Here is a 20,971-nt window from a genome sequence, read left to right on the forward strand (position 1 = left end):
TCTTTGTGTGCATGTACAATTGATTCGGATGTGGAAATACATGTTTGATTTCTCAAACCCGACTTTCTTTCCTAAAAATCGGATTTTTTGCACTGTTTTCAATTTGTACAGCACTGTATCGATACAGCTACTGATGAACTATCAGTCCCCGAGCATAGCATCACGTCAATAGTCTGTACTTCGGTACAAACATCAGCCATTAGATTTATAAATTAATATGCAACTAAGGTTTCAACTAAGCAAAGTTGAAATTAGATAGATGTGGCTATCATTTTCACGTCCTATTTTTATCATATTGCTTTTTAACTGTTCCGGTTGTTATTCAACCTCAGCTTTAAAATATTCGTTTTATAGCGTTCATGATGAAGGTTAGTCTAGAAAAGCCCTTTGGACGCACTAAATGTGCTGTTTTCATTTTGCAACAATTTCTTTTAACACTTCTTTTCTTTCTCTAATACGCTATATTCAGGCTATCTATTTCAGTTTGAATAGCAGTATACTTAAAGTAAGTCAGTTGGATTGTCTCTCTTTGATTTGTTATGTAGATTAGATATATTTTATTTGAGTATCACACATTGATTGATACAGTACATATATACAAATAAATTTAAGTAATATCTTTAAAATTCAATCAATGCCCAGTCAAACAGTTGACTTATGAGACACTTTATAAAAGAACATAGCAAGGCTGCTGATAAATCATATCTATCTGAAACTAATCAGATTTTTGTTTACAGATAAGTGAAGTGTATCAGATGTTCATTTTTATATAAGCATGATTTTCTTACTAAATTTTGAGCTCAGCACAATCAAGTTTTTTTTTTAAATTCCAAGTACAATTGTCAACATGGCATCAAGTTGTTTGTTTTTATGCCTCAATGGTTTAGAACACGAACGTTGTGAATACTTAATTTTCCGAATAGGCATGTTTAAAATTTGATACTGGCCTGTCGTAATATTTTCAAATGAACCGTAATTGAATATTTAAAAAAAAAAGGATGGCGAGTGATATGCCCATAGAGGAAAACGCTTACTCATTCGACAAGTCCTATATCATTCATGCTATTCTCTCAGTTTTTATTGCCGGCTATTTCTTAAATGATAATGACATAACAAAACGAGGGAAATGAGCATATACTACTGGGGGAATTGCCACATCTTCTCCCATTTGTAACTCAGCTGGTACTAACTAAGAGTTTTTAGTCATTTTCACAAAATCAAGTAACAAAATTTTCCACAACTGAACAATAGTCATCTTACTTAAGAAATGTGAATTTAATAGTTTATAGTGATAATCTGAAAATGTCATTAAAATATGAAATTTTTCCGGTGTGCATTTTAATAGAATGTACTGGACGATGTAAAGTGCTGTATTGTATTATTTTGCTCTGTAGGAAAACGAAGCTAACAACAGCCATCCAAATACAGCGTCATGCCGTGTGTTCAGTATCAGAGTACATATATAAGAATTGTACTGTTTATAGGTAGATTTATTACCAGACATTTCATCAAATGGCAGTGCTAGCCCTTTAATCAAACAACATCTTGACATATAATATGTGTAGAGGTATATAATTTTCGACCTGTTACTGGACAATACCTTTTTTATACCTTTTTCCAAAGAAAATCAAAAGGCACATTTATACTGTTTGCTGAAAACACAGATAAGGTTAATAATTTTTCAACGGTATTATCGTGTAAATGCATTGACTCCCTGCAAATCCGAGATGCTGCGAAATTAGAGATTTGGTCAGACAATAAGATACATTCCCAACCATAACTGTTTAGAATATACAACTTATTCAAAAGAGTTTCTTGTGTGTGTCCTTGTAATTTATTCTCAAATAAATTATTCTTAGGAATGAAATATTGCGGACAAACTTTGTATTCAACACAATACATGAGTCTCCTAAAACATCTCACGTTACATGAGATCAAGTTTGCAGGTTTCGATATGGATGAAGGTAATTCCTCACTTATCCAAAACAAAACTGTCTTCATGAACTATGAACAAAGCAATTCTTTACAATCTATATCTAAAGCTATAACGTCTTTTAGAAGAATTTTCATAAGTCCATAACATAGTAATTGTGTATGTGTAAATGTGTTAATAAGAATGTTTTCCCCAACGGAAAATGACATGCGCCATTCTAAGTCTTCTTTCGTAGATCCTTTCACACCTACAGGTACAAATAGAACCCCGTGTTTTATAAAAGCCTGTTTAACATCGTATCTCGACCATGCATTATTTGATCGTGTAATCCATTGTTTTGCTGGTGTTATCCATAACTTACTATGTAAACAGTATGCGGCGTCCAAATGTCGGAAATACATGGCCCATGCACAGTCGAAACATTGTTGACTATTAATTGTTGTTTAAATGAGTTTGAAAAGTAAAAATCACCTCCGATGTCTTCACAGATTTTTGAGATATTCTTATATATACAGTGCACTAGTCGTAACTTAGTGAAACATGGCTGTGTGTCTTCCATTTCCATTGTAAAATATATTTTAGAACATTAAAATAAATGGGTGTGTCTTCACTGACATTCATTTGTTTCAAAACTATCATAATATCTAAATCACTACCTCGCATCTCAAGTCCATCGCCAGTACTCCCACTGGTAACTATTGTCACTTTGTAAATGATCCCTGACATTGTTTATCATTCTGGTAGTTTTTACATGCTTCTCTGTTCCAACAATGTTCTGACATAGATACTGATACAGGGCTGTTGAAGCGTTTGGTGTTACTGATTCTGTAAAGATATTACAAGAGTAGGTTAACAAAGGGTTATAAATTACCCTGATATCTTTCGAGTCTTTATTTAAAAACCTTAAATAAATGTTTTTTTTTTTTTATTCATTTGGTTTCTAAAATAACTACAATGAATAAAATGTCAGGACACTATCTATTAAAAAAGATTTCAGAAACATTAAATTTCATTTATAATTTTCAAAAACGACAAACAAATGTTATAATATATGGGGACTGTCATATAACAAAGATGACAAACCTTATTTACACAGTTTAATATCTATATTGTTTTGGAGATAACGCTCAAATATTCAGGTCATCTTAAAAACTAATTAAAAAATATATGGTAAAAGAGAGCCGAAAGATTGAAATGATAATGGTGTCATTATTGAAAACTTTGGTATATCGATTACTGACAATGATTATGTTTGATCGTTTTTATTTTTTTAATGTCATACACTTTTAGGAATACAACGTTTCCTAACAATGCACATTTATTGATAAACATATCTCATGCTTATTTTACTTTTTGTTCTACCAGAAGCATCATAATTTAATATAACTTGCAATTAACTTGTACTCAACGACACATTTATATCATTTATGAACAACGAGTTCCCTTCTTTTCGACAGGAGCCACTTTAACACTATTGATCCGATACATATATATTGTGTGATTTTAATTTAAAGGCTACAACGTCTTATCCTTACAAAATGAGAGTCGTTTTATCCATTGTACGTGTCAAACGCAAAAAAAAGCTTACAACCAAGTTAGTATTAAGTACTAAATTGACCACAGTGGATATATTTGAAAATAGACATACAGTCTAAACAAGACTGAATAATTTATTGTTGAGACAACTCTCCACAAGAGACAAAAATGACACAGAAATTAACAACTATAGGTCACCGTACGGCCTTCAACAATGAGCAAGCCAATACCGCATAGTCAGCTATAAAAGGCCCCGAAATGACAATGTAAAACAATTCAAACGAGAAAACTAACGGCCTTATTTGTATAAAAAATTTATTGATAACAAAAACAATATTTATACCAATCAAAACAATATTCAATGATCTTATTACAGTGTTGAATTGGTAACCTTTTAGAATAAGTTTATTTAAAGGAGCGATAAGTTTACCAGAATCATTTCTAAATTTCCGGGCACGGTTAACAACATTTCCGTAAAAAAGATTGATTGATTGATTGTTGTTTGCTTTACGCCGCATTAGCATCCGTAAAAAAGAGGATGTGCTATCCCGTTTGAAATAAGTTTTCTACAGGTACAACCAAACTTCAAAACCTAATCTTTATATATATGGAAAATTTAGTAAAGGTTTAAGTAATTTATGGTAACGATATCCCTGGTTTAATAATTTACCAGTAATACATAGATTACGTTCGTTAAAATCAAAAACGTCACAACAGACACGGGCATTGCGAATGAGCTGTGAAATATAAACACCGGAAGATGGTGTCAAAGGAACATCGCCATCTAAAAATGGAAAATTAACAATAGGGAACGAAAAATCGTCCCTTTTGTCGTAAATTTTAGAGTTAGAGTTTCCCGTTTAAAACCGAAATATCTAAATCTAGGAAAGGACAGTTATTACCGTTTAAATTTGCTTTATTTAAAGTAAGTTCCTTAGGGTCAATTTCAGCAGTATATTGAGAAAATTCTTGATTATTTAACGAAAAAGTATCATCAAGATAACGGCAAGTGTTGTTGAATTTATCAATTAAATGCAATTTCGACGGGTCTTTACTGAGTTTAGTCATAAACTGTGATTCGTAACAGTACAAAAACAAGTCTGCTATTAAAGGGGCGCAATTAGCGCCCATAGTGATACCTACAACCTGTCGATAAACTTTGTTGCCGAAACGTACATAAATATTATCAAGGAAAAAATTAAAAGCTTCAATCATCTCATCACACCTCCTGTAAGTATATCTAGCATATTTACCTTTCTCATTAGAGAAGAAGGCTTCAAATGAGTTGCAGCAAATAGATTTCCATTCAGATTTACCAAACGACCATTTAATTAAATAGGAAAACCTTTTGTTTGATAAGATAGTGTGGAAGTGTAGTGTAAAGAGTAGAAAAATCAAAACTGTCAACAGAATCAAAAGGACCATCAAATGCACGTAATTTATCTAAAACATCCAAAGAATTGTTTACACGCCAAAAATAGTTTATATCACTATGTTCATATATTTTATTACAATAGTTTATGATAAGCTCTTTAATAGTGGTTAATGAACATGTTAAAAGCACTGAAAGATTAGTTGTAGAACACTTACTAGAGGCCGAGATATAACGATATTTAAATGGTTTTTTGTGTAATTTAGGTAGCCAATACATAGTAGGGACCTTCAAATAAAATTGAGAATGGAAATGGGGAATGTGTCAAAGAGACAGCAACCCGACCATAGAGCAGACAACAGCCGAAGGTCACCAATGGGTCTTCAATGCAGCGAGAAACTCCCGCACCCGGAGGCGTCATTCAGCTGGCACCTAAACAAATATGTATAGTAGTTCAGTGATAATGGACGTCATACTAAACTCCAAATTATACACAAGAAACTAAAATTAAAAATGATACAAGACTAACAAAGGCCAAAGGCTCCTGACTTGGGACAGGTGCAAAAATTCGGCGGGGATAAACATGTTTTTTGAGATCTCAACCCTCCCCCTATACCTCTAGCCAATGTAGAAAAAACAAACGTACAACAGTACGCACAGTAAAACTCAGTTTAAGAGAAGTCCGAGTCCGATGTCAGAATAGGAAACAAAAGAAAATAAACAAAATGACAATAATACATAAATAACAACAGACTACTAGCAGTTACTGACATGCCAGATTCAGACCTCAATTAAACTGCTTGAAAGATTATGTCTTCATCATATGAATATCAGGCACAATCCCTCCTGTTAGGTGTTTAGTATTATACCATCCTAAAATATATGAGAAGAACATAACCCGTGTCATGCCAACAACTGGTTTTAGAATAAATATGTTTAATTCCGATGCAAAGACCCTATAAGTGAATGTTCAGAAGAAGCCTTAAGCTTTGATGTGGTTAGACCGTTTCAGACTTACATTTATGTTCTAGTGGGATCCAGATCACCACCTGATAAATAAAGAAACACAAAAAGCAAAATATCATTATATGGTATTTTTCGTATTAGTGCATTACATTCTAACAACAGAAAACGCATACTACAATCATTCTGTCATTAAAGTGGAACGTGCAAATTATATACTTGATGTTGAAAAAATTATCAACTGATTAATACAATCAATTAAAATGTTTGGGAAAGAGTTAGATGAATGCTTATTTCAGAATTGTTTTGGGAATTAATATAACACAAGAAGATATGGTATGGTTGTCAATTAAGTGCAAGACAAAATAAACATACTACATATCTAAATGGTTCTTTCAGTAACTGAATCCTAATTCAAAAGTATTTACAGTTATACATAACACGTTCTATCAGACTTATGCCCTTAAATAAAAAACATGTATAGCAGAAAACAAAAATCTAGAATTTTTCCTAATATGCTGATAAAAAAAAAATAGAAATGATTATAAATTTAGTTTATTACAATCTGATATGTGTCATATATATCTATATAATATTCCAGAAGAGGAGTAAGACACCACGGGGACATACAAATCTCATAAGTCAAAGAAAAACTGACAATGTCATCCGAAAAAAAACCCACGTAAAAACAATCAAGTCATTATAGCATTACAGATAACACCAAAGACCAAGCAACACCAGGCCCATGATAAAACTTGAGATAAACTAGGGGGTCCCAAAAGGTTAGCAGAGCCTGCTCTGTATGTGATCAATATGACTCAGAACACCTACATTAAGATATGCGTATCTTCATTCATTTGATTATCAATTAGTTCTTTTGCAGTATTATTTGCAAATATAATTTCCATTAGAATGTCTTTATCCGTCACAATGCAGGTTTTTATTTTTAATTTTCAACTACGAACAAACTTTTCCTTAGATATTCATTGTAATTTCATCTAACTATCAAAAACATCAATAACATTGAATGCAGTACTGTAGAACCCCAAACACAATGTAGAAGACACATCATGAACATGTATGAACATGACTTTAAACTTTGCCGTTTTGTTTCAAATGTTTCCTTTGAATTAATATTTATGATTATAATTTTTGATTTTGAAATTTTTATAGATATCAAACCTTATCATAACGGTCAGATACTTATAGAATTTGGCAGATACTACTCTTATCTCAAACCCTTATTTCAAACTAATTTTCCGAAATGTTGTAATTTATGGTTCAGATGTTTTTCCAGCGTGTAATGCGTATCTATACTAGTAAATTTGGAAACCAAAAATTTTCAGTCGGTTGTTCTCCAAGCCGACTATCGTCTGAAATATTATATAATAATTAATAGTTAGTGTAGGTAATGTTACTAATAGCTTCGCATAACATTGCTTTTTTGTGATGTTACAATGTTATTCTGGGTAGGGGTGAAGGTTAGTACCCTTCGTCTGCATAAACAAATTTCTTAGAATAATTTTCCTTGTATCTTTGTAAACACTCAAAATACAATTGTCCGTACAATTAATTTCGATGTTTCATAAATCTTTAAAACATTGTTCATCGATATTTAGATAAATAAATGTAGTAGTATATTCTCAGCATATTATTGAAAGTTGGTGTAAAATAAGGATGGTCAAATAACATTAAGACAAAAAACAAATACTACAGATTTAGGAGTACTCCAAGTAACGGAATATGATTCAAAACCAATTACAACTTATAAATTAGTCAGGTTCCTTCAGACTTAAATACTCCATGTAACTCTATTGACGAAACAACATTTATAACTATTTACCGATATAAATAAAAAAATAGAAGAATTATGAATATAATAAAAAATGATAAATTCCATTAAATTATAATACGAGATGTTTGATCTGTATCTATTTAGATGTAAAAAAAAAAAGGCCGACAGACAAGAAAGACACTCTTAACTTAAAAGTCGAAGATAAACTGAAAATGTCAATGTAAAAGAAACCGAAAAAATCACGATAAGCTAAAAACGTCCACAAGACACTACATAGGAAACGAAATGATGAACAACAAAAATTTCTCAACACAACAGAAGGTTATATTATGTTCTCCGAAAAAGCTACATGGAACCTGATCCACATGTGATTTGCATTATACAATGACATGTATTTCCCTATATGTGATTTCCGTTAATCTATTTCTTCTGTTTTATGTGCATGTTGTGGAAATACACAAACGGGAATGTTCTCTCCGAACAAAATTTCCTCATTTATTTAATCAGTGTGACAAGGATACATTTATTGATAAAGAACAAGTTTTTCCTAAAAGATGAAGATACTTTCCTTTAGCACTTATTTGAATTATTGAGGTGCAATAAAAAATGATAAGAAGAGCAGGGCAAATGTTCAATAGTAAAGGGTCTGGATGGGGTGTTCACTATATAGAGAATAATGGGCAAACAGTGCAAAATAAAGGGCAAAAAATAAGGAATAGATAAAAATAGACCCCACCAAAAATGAGAATAGAGAATAATACTGTGCTAAAATATACAAAATAGAGAACTACGTACAAAGTATAGACAAAAAAATCAATCAAATTAAATAAAAGAAATGAGGGACTCTTCTCCAAACAGTCAAAGTAGAAGTCATTTTTGGTAAAACAATGTAGGCACAGTGATTACCTGTTTGTTGTATTTTGACGATAACTTCGCCTTGAATATTTTTTTTAAAGGAATTGATTTGATATTTTCAGGTATTTAGGAGTATTTTAGGAAGTCTTTGATGATATCTTATGATTAAATGGTTGTAAATCCTTCCATCACAAAATAAACGGAGTATTATTATGAATACGCATTAAGTGTTAAGATAGACACATATATTTTAATGTTGTATCTATTTTTTTTATAGAAAGGATACGTATCCTGAAGGTGATATCTGTAATTTTCACCTCTCACCCGAGATATCTTAAATACCCACCGGGTCGTTGAATAATCCGGGAATTCGAAAAGTACCCGTTTTCGGCCGAATTCTTGAGCCTTTAGCATGTTTAGACTGGATTCATAAGTGATATTCTTTAACATACCGGCAAGTTCATAATTCTTTCTAGACATGAAGTTCAACTATCTGTGTTACCTGACAAATTGAATGCTAATGTAAGACATAATAGTGTCATGTGAAAAAGTGTTCACATGGACAGTTTTTCATAGAATTTTGGTATTAAATAATGTCCATTGCCATTAAATATTGTCCCTCAAGTGGACAGATTTTTACTGCAAAAGTTATGAAATAGTGTCCACCCACAGAACAAGTTTTCATAGTAGTTGCTATTAAATATTGTTCTCCGAGGGAAGTAATACAAAGGTCATTTTTTTTTATTATACTTGAATTTTAATATTAAAATCAGAACGATTGATTTGAAATTGATTAATATAAACAAACAATTGGTTGGAAGTGAATATAGAAAAATTAAAGTTATAAGAAATACCCTGCTGATGCTAATGACAATGAAAGAACAGTAAGAAGGAAGTGTGTAAAGTATAATATCAAATTTGAAGAACTTTACTATATATGTTATTAGAATATTCAAAAGAAAATATAGATACTTGGTATTAAATAATGTCCATTGCCATTAAACATTGTCCCTTAACCTTCTAAGTGGACATAATTTTACAGCAAAAGTCATGAAATATGGTTCACCCACAGGACACTTTTTCGTAAAATTGTTATTGAATTGTGTCCTCTAAGGAAAATAATACTGAACTGCATATGTTGCTTATTTGAATTTAAATCATTATATATGTACATGTATATAATTCGCCTGAACATCAGCCCAACAATGTTAGATCTGTAAATTTGCTTTCGCAATTTTTTTGTTCTTTTATATATATATGTATATACAAAAGAAGTTAAGGATGGTATGAGTGCCAATGAGACAACTCTCTGTCAAAGTAAGATGTATTAAATATATGAGATCAAACTTCTTAACACATTTAACATGTCTAACACGTGTTTAAACACAACAAAATGCAGCACCATTATATATAGTTCGTTTATATCACAAAAAGACAACCAAGTGTTTCCAAATGTGGGTTACTTATGTTAATGTTGCTACCGATTTAGTTTCAAAGTCATGTTTGCATTTCAACATGAATTCAAAAGGTAAATAAGCTCGACTTCGATAAAAACATAAGTTTATCTCGATTAGCTAGTATATTTCTTCTTGAATTTTAAATATCACTTCTTTTATTATGAAAAATTGTTGTTCCCCTGTTTTTGACGATTATCGATGTGCTATCTAAACATAGAAACACAAATTGATAGCAGATGATAGTTTTGTGGGAAACTGGAAACACTTCAATAGAGGGCTGTTCAATGAACAACCATTAATCTTAGAATTATGACAAACATATTCCTTGACATACAAACCATACATTTATGTGATTTTTTGACATAAAAATATCGATTCCCCATGATCTATTTTGCTTTCAGAGCATTTTCTCATTTTTTGTTGGATTTGTCAAAAATTACGATTTTCGAAAAAAAAAATGAGTAAAAAAACTTTTAATTTTTGTTACTTTTAGAATTATTGTGTCATGTTATATAAGGTTCATGCTATCCTTCTGATAACCTCATCGAAAAAAAAAGAACCAGAAAATGGCTTTTTTTATTATGGCAAATATTTGGAATGTTGATTCTTGACCTTTGAACTTGATTTAATGGAAATTGGACCGTATGATTTTTTGACGACCAGGCAAAATTGAAAGTACAGATATTTAAAAGCATTCAAACGATATATAACTCAGCCGTACACTCGTCTATTTAGTTAGAGAGGCCAGACTTATATATTAGTAACTACAGGGATGAATTGTGTAATATTTGCTTTATGTGTAAAGAACTGTCAAAACAAGCATTTTTAAAGACCTTATTTGTTAAATAAAGTTTAAAAAAGACTGAACCATTAAGGGACACTGTTCTACCTACTGAATGATTAACCTGTACTTGTAAATAAAATTAAGTTGACCAAGTTTGACACCTGTTGAATATAAAATTTCATATTTTGACCAGAAGGATATGGCCAGTCTGACACTAATATTTCACGTATATTTATAAGGTATACCGGTCCTGTCATTTTAAAGTTTTAGATTTCAAATTTCAGGAAAACATTATTCATGACTGATAATGCAAACATATTACTATGTAAATCCATGAACAATGTGAATAAAGATTCAAATGTATGTCAGTAGTATCTGTATGCAATTCAGTAGAATTTAATATGAATCCAAGCTTTAGAACAAATGCTAATAATTAAAACGGAATTTTGTAGTAACTAAGGCAATAGCCTGTTTCCAATTAATCAAATACATGCCTTATCAATAATAATTATTTGTTTAATTTTTTCAACAAGTTTGAAATATTTATGCTTTAGTCAACAATGATTTGAATTGTAGTTTTCAAAATTCTCGTTTTGTGGAACAAACATAATCAGAACAGATTTCCGAATTTTTCTTGAAAATGATAGAATAATTGTTTTCTTAACCTAAATATGATTAAAAACAACAATTTCTTTGATAATCAAACATCTAAAGCTTGAATTTAAAATACCACTTATTTTATTATAAAAATAGTTGTCCCCCCTGATATTGACGTTATTGATGTGCTATCTAAACATAAAAAAAAATTGATCGCAGATGATAGTTTTGTGGGAAACTGCAAACACTTCAATAGAAGGCTGTTCAATGAAAAGCCATTAATCTTAGAATTATGACAAACATATTCCTTGACCTACAAACCATACATATATATGATTTTTTATCATAGAAATATCGATTCCCCATAATATATTTTGCTTTCAGAGCATTTTGTCATTTTTTGTAAGATTTGTTAAGAATTAAAATTTTCGGAAAAAGTTAAGTCAAAAACTTATTTTCGATTTTTCTTCTTCTTTCTATCTGCACTTTTTTCATTATTTTATTTCAAATAAGGCGTAACAAATGTATCTTCAGGAACGTGCCAACATTGCATATGTTTGAATATCTTGGAAAAGAGTTTCAGCTGAAGTTTGTGTTGACGGAATCATGTATGGAACATATCATAATAGAAAAAAGCAGACACAATGTGTTATTAAAAAGTATTACCTGCCATATTGGTTGAAAACTGTGACTTTATTTACCTTGGCCAGGTACTAACCTAATCTATTAAGTTGAAAAAACGTTGATAAATTTACCTTATAAAGATATTTTATCTTTATTTTAGTGATATCATAGTCAAACAAGTACTTCCTGTGTTATCATGGTTTTATTATTAAAACATATTTTATATATATGGCACAAAAATTTGACTTTTTAAAGAAATCATAAAATAAATACAATGAAATTAAGATTATTTATTTTAAGTCATATGATACCGTTCTGCAAAGTTTGGAGCAAAACTTGCGACAATGTTTTTGCTGTAAAACTACGAAACCGCACATTTCAAAATCAGTACTTTTTTTATATTAATCGCTATTTGTCTTACCAGTTTTGGGCGAAGTGATAACAGATTTTCAAACGAAAATTAAACAAAACATTTATCTGAAGTCATTAAAAGACAATAAACGTCTAATATTAGTTCAACACAATACATTAAAGTGGACGTGTGTTGATAACAAAAACAGTGTAAGGACCTCTGGACTTTTGACAGTCAATTTTACTAACATAATCGACACACAACACATACTTATAATGCATTTGTACTGCTTGAACATCATTTACATTTGATTTGTTTGTTAGATTATGAATATCAGGTAATCACGAGGTAATTCATTTCGATTTCATATTTCTTTTCCTTGTATGCATAGGTGATATGTCCGATCCAGCATTAATATTTGATTTCTAAAATTCGAATATCTCTCCTATAAATAGAATTTTATGTCATTGTTTTCTGAGTTAAACATTTGCATATATTTTGTTCGCACTTTCATTCTTTCTCCAAATAAGATTTGAATCAGATCCATTTCCGGTTTAAGTGTAGAAATGGATATAAGGGATTGAATTGTTTTTTTTTTCTGTACAGTTCAAATTCTTCACGTCAGATTCTATAAAAACCATTGTCGAAACGGCATCATATACTCATCATATCAATGAAACAGAGAAATTATGATACACAAATGTAGCTGTAGGAATACTTTTTGGCAAAACTAAATGAAACAGGGGAGCTTTCAGATGCTCGTATTGCATGCATATCTAGGTGACAAATATGTTATTTGTTATTTTTTTAATATTGGAAAGAAAACCAACTGATTGGATATACTTGTATAATGGAATAACTCAAAGCTCATAATTTTTCCAACGATCCTATATTATCTTTATCACAGAGAAATTATAAGACTTTCTTTTCAATCATTAGGATAAAAATAGCAAATAGTAGAAATTAAATGGAAGCATTGAGTTTTTAGGTCATGTATTTATAGTTTTACCAAACAAATAGCAACCAAACCTTAAAAAAATCAGCATTCATCGACAATGTCTTATTAATGTCCAAGATAACACATTGAGGAGCAACCATGCCATATTTCCACCAAAACAACTAACTAGGCGTCCAAACAGGAATTGTGATACATTCAGATATTCAGCAAAAAACAATATGTATTTAGAATGTAATATAATATCTAAAACCATGCTGCTTCGTATGTTTTACATGAAAATCTACAATAAACAACAAACAAAAAATCTCAAGGTTGGGATAGACTGGTTTTGGTGTTCTTGCGATTCAACTTGTTTAAATAACCCAATTAATTTCTTGAAAACACTTGCAATTGTATATCAAGTGATGACGGTTACCATACATATTATAAAAATAAAAGTAAGGCGCTCATGTGATTAAAATATCCTAAAAAAAAGTTATCTTTTTTGCGGACGATATTTTCGATTCTACATAAAAAAAACATGCCTGTACCAATTCAGGAATATAACACTTGTTATCTATTTGTTTAATGTGTTTGAGCTTTTGATTTTGCCATTTGCTTAGGGACTTTCCGTATAGAATTTTCCTCGGAGTTCGGTATTTTTGTTATTCTAACTTCATTTATTTTTTTATATGTTCAACGGTTAAATCTTATTGTAAAATTAAAATTCGAAGGAAAAACAATTGAAGTAAAGTTAGAAATCGAATTGCCATGTGTAAGGGATAACCCAAGGTCATTGAATTGAATCAAAATATTTCCATAATTTCTGAATAAGGGAACGATCATTTATGTACTGGATGGGTGATGCAGGAGGATTTTGTTCATGAATATTATTATCTTTTCTGGTAAGAATTGATTGATCAAAATTGTCGAATACAGTTGGAAGTTGAATAGATTTCTTAACACAATACAGAGAATATATAGAAAAAACAAGAATCCAATAGGTAACAAATTCTCATTAATCGGTATTGTGTTTGACAACTGAACAACTTATTTAACTACATATACAACTAGAGGTTTTTCAACTTAAGGTAGTGGGAGTCTATATGAAAAAGAAAAGAATTTTTCAAATTTTCAATAAAATGAAGTGTATTTGATGAAATGTTCACAAATATAATAAAACTACATGTAATAGTTCATCATGTTGTATTAAATATTACCAATTCTATATGGATTATACAGAGAAAAAGTTTTTTATGTGAATAGAACGCAAATTTAACAAATTAAAATTACACAATTACAATACAGTTCTGCAGATAGCTTTTATATAATGATTTCAGAATATCAACAAAAATGGGGTCATCGTACGTTGTTCTGTTATAAAATGAAATAGAAATATAACCTTTAGATTCTTCTTTGAATTATACTATTTACGAGTTACCCCAACCCTGAAGAACAGTAACTTAAAAGATATTTGAGATTATGCAAAACATTCTAAAAGTAAAGTATTTTGTCCAGCACTATAGACAAAATTCCATAAGACATTTCATTGCATATAAGAAATCATTACTGAAAGTTAAACAATCAAATGTTCACTACTTTTTTTCCTGTGTACAAGTTTTAGTTACCATGTTACCTCAAGTTTCCAAAAATATTCTACAGAAACAAGAAATAGAAAAATAATGGTGCTTTGAAACACCCAAAATAAATGTTTATGATTTTGTGGTATTACACCTAAAGAAGATTTTTTGTTGAATAAACTTAACGTGATTTTTTCCTTTGAAATACTGGTTATTTCAAGCATTACTGTCAAGTTTTGTCATATTAATCAGTTCAATAGTTGGAGAAAAATCTGGTATAATGTAAACTTAAGACAACATCTACAACGATTCGAGCAAAATTTCCCCGAAAAATCCAAATCAAGCTGCATCATGATAGAAGATAGTGTGGAACTATGAATGATCAAATATTTATCTCATCTGCCAACAAACAGTTGAATATGATACAAAATATGACTCTATGATGATAAATACCACTAATGGACCTATTTGTCGTCATTATAAGGTTCCTTTTGATCCATTTATACCTTTCATTTCCTCACGTTTCAACTTTTTAGGCCAATTAATATAAATTGTGGGATAACTTTCACTCACCAATGAACGAAATGTGATAATAAATGAGTAGTTGAATTATTCAAGCTGAATGAATTATCCATATGAAAGTTTACTAACTCCATGGAGGTTCAATAAGTCCTTACGCAAAACTTAAATGTCCGCCTCGTTCCAAAGAGGGACAAAAAAGGCTTCCCTTTTATAAATAATTTGTTGTTACTGCTTCAAAAATGATTCACTAATAACTATATATTTATTAAAGTATTACTTTGGAAACAGTATTCTATTATAGCAAAAATATAAGAAATAAGGAGGTTAGTCAGTAAAAAACTCCCCAAAACACTGAGTATGGCTCCCTCTGTTTACTAATATACATTGTAGAGTCATATGTCAAGGCAATTTTCTTTTAGAATGTGTTTTTGAGACTCAATCCACTCAGAATATTTCTTTCTTGTAATATTTTACTTAAAAAGCATGAAATTATAACAAATGAAAGTACACACAAGGTCACAGGTGCATATGCAGCTTCCCATAATAGGTGTAATACCACAATTGATTTTACACAATAATTCTTTTTAAATTTTTTCGTTTGAAAAAATTATTAACTATTTTCCCTTGATAAGCTTAAGTAACCATGTAACCTCATGTTTTCAAATTAGTCTATAGAATCACCCAAAAACATCATGGTGATATGAAACGCCCAAGATAAATGTTTATGACTCAGAAATGTTTTACTGCAATGAAATGTAGGATTTATTTCATACAACTGTCAAATTTAAGGGAATATTTCTTTTCGACCCTTTTTCATAATGGACTGGATGTGACGGACTATGATTTGGTGGTATTACAGCTAAAACGAGACTTAATAATGAAAATTATGAAGAGTCCTTCCGTCCTTCTTAAAGTTACTCAATTATACACAAAACTCATGATGTTGTGATATTAACTTAAAATTAATAGGCTGAAATAAATCTTAATAAATAATGTATTTTGAATTGATTAGACCACATATCATACTTCGTCATCGTTTGCTTTTGTCGAATAAATCATTTAAAACAACAAAGTATTTTATTTAGAAAGACCCTTGCGTCTTAAAACAAGTGTCCAGGTAGAAAGACACTTTCAGAGTAAGGAATTACATAGAACAGATTTGAATGAGTTAGAATCCTTAGATTCATTAAGATGTCAAAAATCACTAAGTATAAATGTCAGACTTCCTGTGACAATAATTATATTAAGTATTATGAACGTTTTAAAGGAAAAAATACTAAGATTGTCTATCATAATTGTTTTTGAATCACTCTCGTTTTCTATAGGTTTAGCTATTTGTGTTGCTGTGATTCAAGTAGGCCTTTTGTAAAATAATGGGTCTACAGAGTAGAAAGGTAGTAGTAGTGAAAGTTCGTCACAGATATCAGACATATATTTTGTACGCCAGACGTGAACTTCGTCTACATCAGACTCATTTGTAATGCTCGAATAAAAAAAGATGAAGGCAAAGTCAAATACGAAATCAAAGACGATCATGCCATTAACTAAGAGTTTGCTGTATCAGGCTGTGATAGTTGATGAATATCATTTCCCTTTTTCTTGAAAATAATCAAAAAAATACTGACAATGCAATGGTAGTAAAAGTAAAAGACCAAAAGACAATCACCAGTATAGAAAACACAAAACATAGAAAACTAAAAACTGGGTAACACTAACCCCACCAAAAAATGGAAGTGATTGAGTGACAGAATATAACAATCTATTTGACAATGAAATTTAAAAAGTTTGCAAGATGTTTTTTATATTTGTCTTTTAGCAGGTTGTTTTTGAATTCTGCCCCGTACTCTGTAAGCTTGGGTTGTATTTATAGTAGATTTTCAATCCTGATTTCTATGATGAGTTCATTGTGTCGGAATATTGTCAAGATATATGTTGATAAAAATCCCGGCTTTGGTATAGTTTCCGTAGTGGGAACAAGTTCTTCCTGAAAATTACAAACACAATCTTTGCAATGTTGCGGTATTAATAAAAGATATAATTTTTCTTCCTTTTCTTCTGCTTTTTTCCCATACCCAATTGAAATATCGACTACATCGTCTCATCAAATAAAGGGTTTTCTACAGAAATTGGAAACATAATCGTAATTTTCTTGTTTTAGGTCATGAAACATTTACTTTGTGAAGTACCTCACTGATTCTTCAAACAAATACAGCGACATTGTTATCTTCAAACTCTTTTATTGACAACAAAGTTGTTAACTTTTGTAAACTTTATTGATGAATATTCCAGCATACTGTCGACAATGCTTCTCATTGTGCACCACTACTGCCCGACATGTTTTGTACTCATATGAATTTGAACCAGCATTAATACAGAACCATCTTAAAGACAAAACTAATAAGCAAATTCAAAAGTTGTGTATCTAATTTTCAGATATATATTGATACTTGAATGAGTTGACATCTTATAAATATATACCAATGAACTTGAGATTTAAGGATAATACTGCAGGAAAAAGGTCTGCTTCATATCTTGATCTTGGCCTCTATATTGACACAGATGAACGACTTTAATCTTTGACAGATATAATCAATTTCTGAGCATTCACAAAACTCTCTGACCCATTGTATTGTGTTTATATATATATTTATATATATCAGTTGATACGTTACTCTCGTGCGTATTCACGATATACGGACTAAATTAACAGTGGTGTGCTCCTTACAGAAAACTGCTGCAGCAGACGTATGAGAATCAACGACTGACATAAACACTAACATTCCTACAGTTTGACGGTATTACATGTTCGCGGTCACCATCAAGAATTGGATGGCAGATACGAGGTGTCAGTGTCTAAAATCACTAGCGATATGTGTTCACGAAGGCTTTCAGACTGAGCGAATTCGCATGCCAAGTAACGCTTACATAGCAGGAGGCGATTACATGTAGCCTCGCTCACTTTGGAGTTGATGCCTCTATTTTCAGTGTTGAAAGGTTTTTGGCGTTCATTACATTTCTGTTTTACAGTTTAACTGGAATGCTCTTGTTTGATTGTTTTATTACCAAGTACATTTGTCAACATTACATCAAGTTTCATGGTTGTTTGTTTTCTCTCTACGATTTGGAATACATACTTTGCAAATAACTTTGCTATATCGAATAGACACATAGCACAAACTACGAACTGGTCTGTCGTGATATATTTGGATAAACGATCAATGAATTTTTAAATAACGACAAACAGTTACTAAGTTTGTTTTAATTTAAACAACAACAAAAAAACTCTTAAGGCATTATATTATGAACATACTATATAGAACAACATACGACTAATAATCGAATGCACAAATTAATTAACATAACACTAATTACATTCGTCTTATCAATGACAATATTTCAAATGCTACGTTGAATTGTTCATTTGGAAATAATACTATAGATTGCATAAAAGCATGTCTCGTCGATTCTATGTCTCCTAACAATATAAAACATGTACCTAAGATCTGGTAAGAAAAAGCTTTATCAGTAGGGCCCGAAATAAAACAGTTTTCCTTTGTAGTCAACTGTATATTCCTGAGGGAATCCCAGCATTGCTTCCTATTGTGTAGATGATTATGACATAGAAAACAAAGCAAATGATCACATACTACTGGAGACATGATGGTTGATCCTATCATTTGTAATTCGTCCGGTATTAAACAAGAGTCATCGATAAATGTCACCATATCTAATAGCAAAAATCTCCACAACTGAACAATATTCATATTCTTAAATAACTGTAATTTTAATAGCTCACGATGACTATCTTCAAATGTCATATATTTATTAATTTTTTCTGGTGTGCATTTCAATAGAGAATACTGAACGATGTAAAGAGCTTTATTGTAATGTTTTCTAGTATAGAAAAACGAAACTAGCACCAGCCATCCAGACACAGCGTCATGATGCGTTTTCAATAGAAGAGTGCGTACACCTGTTTTGTATTGTTTATACGTAGATTTATTACCAGACATATCCTCAAATGGTTGTAAATGCTTACTTCCTCAACATTTAGACATATAGTATAAATACAGGTATTTTATTTTTGAGCTCTTAGTTAATACAAATTTGTGCATCGCTCTTTCAAAATTACTATATAGCTATAACGTCTTTTAGCAGTATTTTCATTAGTGAATAACATAATAACTGTGTATGTGTAAATGAATAAATCAGAAGTTTCTCACCAACGGAAAATGATATTCGCCATTCGAATTCTTCTTGTGTCGATCCTTTCACACCTACAGGTACAAAGAGAACCCCGTGTTTTACAATAGCCTGTATAACATCGCATCTCGGCAATGAATTATTTGATCGTGTTACCCATTGTTTCGCTGGTGATATCCATAATTTACTATTTAAACAAACTGCGAGGTCAATCTTTCCATGTATGTCGGATACACATGGCCCATGCACAATCGGCAAACCGGAGCTAGTTAATGATTGTTTGAATTTAAGACTTGACAAGTAAAAATCACTACCTAGCTGATCACAGTATTCGAAGATTCTCTGTTCATTGCAGTGCACTACACGTAACATAGTAAAACCTGCCTGTGTGTCTTCCATTTCCATTGAAAAAAGTATTTTATCAGCATTAGAAAAAATGTGTTTATTTTCACAGACCCCAGTGTCTTTCATAACTGCCATAACATCTAAATCACTATCTCGCATAACAAGACCCTCTCCAAAGCTACCACTGGTTATATTCAGAACATTGAATATCCTTTATACAAATTTGGGAAACAACGAACAAATGTTAGAATATACAGGATCTGTCATATTACAAAGATAGTATACATTATTTACATTGTTTAATATTTACATTATTTTGGAGATTTTAGAAACATTGAATCTCTTTTACAAACTTTGAAAACGACAAACAAATGCTATAATATATAGGGACTGTCATATTACACTGATAGCAAACCTTATTTACACTGTTTAATATCTATATTATTTTGGAGATAACGCTAAAATAATCAGGTCATCTTACAAACTAATTTGAAAATATATGGTGATTTAGGTTTGAATTATTTTGTGCATATGCGTTACGGAAAAGGGATCATCTTTGAAAAAAAATTAACTAGTTTCTGTGCATACTTGTACATGAGAACCTGACTGTGAAACCCCTGACAATAACATGATTGAAATGGTTATATTGTCATCATTGAAAAAAATTGTCTTTCTTTCAGTTACCTTGATTATTCCATATAATTTTATTTTTTTTAATCGGCAACTAAGATTATCTTTATCTTATAGACATGAACTTTCTGGAATGTGCACTGGAATTACATCGTTTCATAACATCGTACACCTACTAATACACAAAACGCAGACTAATTCAACTTTTTTCACTTGTCTGGAAGAAGAATAATTTATTATAACTTGCAATTAACTTGTATTTAGGTAGTTCAGGGGTATACCGCCATCTTGAATTGTACAATCACAGTTAATAATCGGTCTAGTTCTTTGCCCAAATCTGCAAATTTGGAGACAGATTTGCAATTTATTGGTTACACTGTTTATTTATATAAAGAAAACTTAGTTATTCATTGCATTGTCGAAAATGTTTTAACAAATACCAAATATTTGTGCTTTTAGAATTAGTTTTTCAAATAAGCCATTTAA

The 20,971-nt window shown here is 30.8% G+C and overlaps 1 pseudogene; it reads right to left on the minus strand.

Annotated features, from left to right (window-relative positions):
* Positions 1-1,605: 1,605 nt before the first annotated feature.
* LOC127713976 (uncharacterized) lies at positions 1,606-19,909 on the minus strand (annotated as a pseudogene).
* Positions 19,910-20,971: the final 1,062 nt, after the last annotated feature.

This window comes from Mytilus californianus, unplaced genomic scaffold (assembly GCF_021869535.1).
Source record: "Mytilus californianus isolate M0D057914Y unplaced genomic scaffold, xbMytCali1.0.p SCAF_9, whole genome shotgun sequence".
NCBI lineage: Eukaryota > Metazoa > Mollusca > Bivalvia > Mytilida > Mytilidae > Mytilus > Mytilus californianus.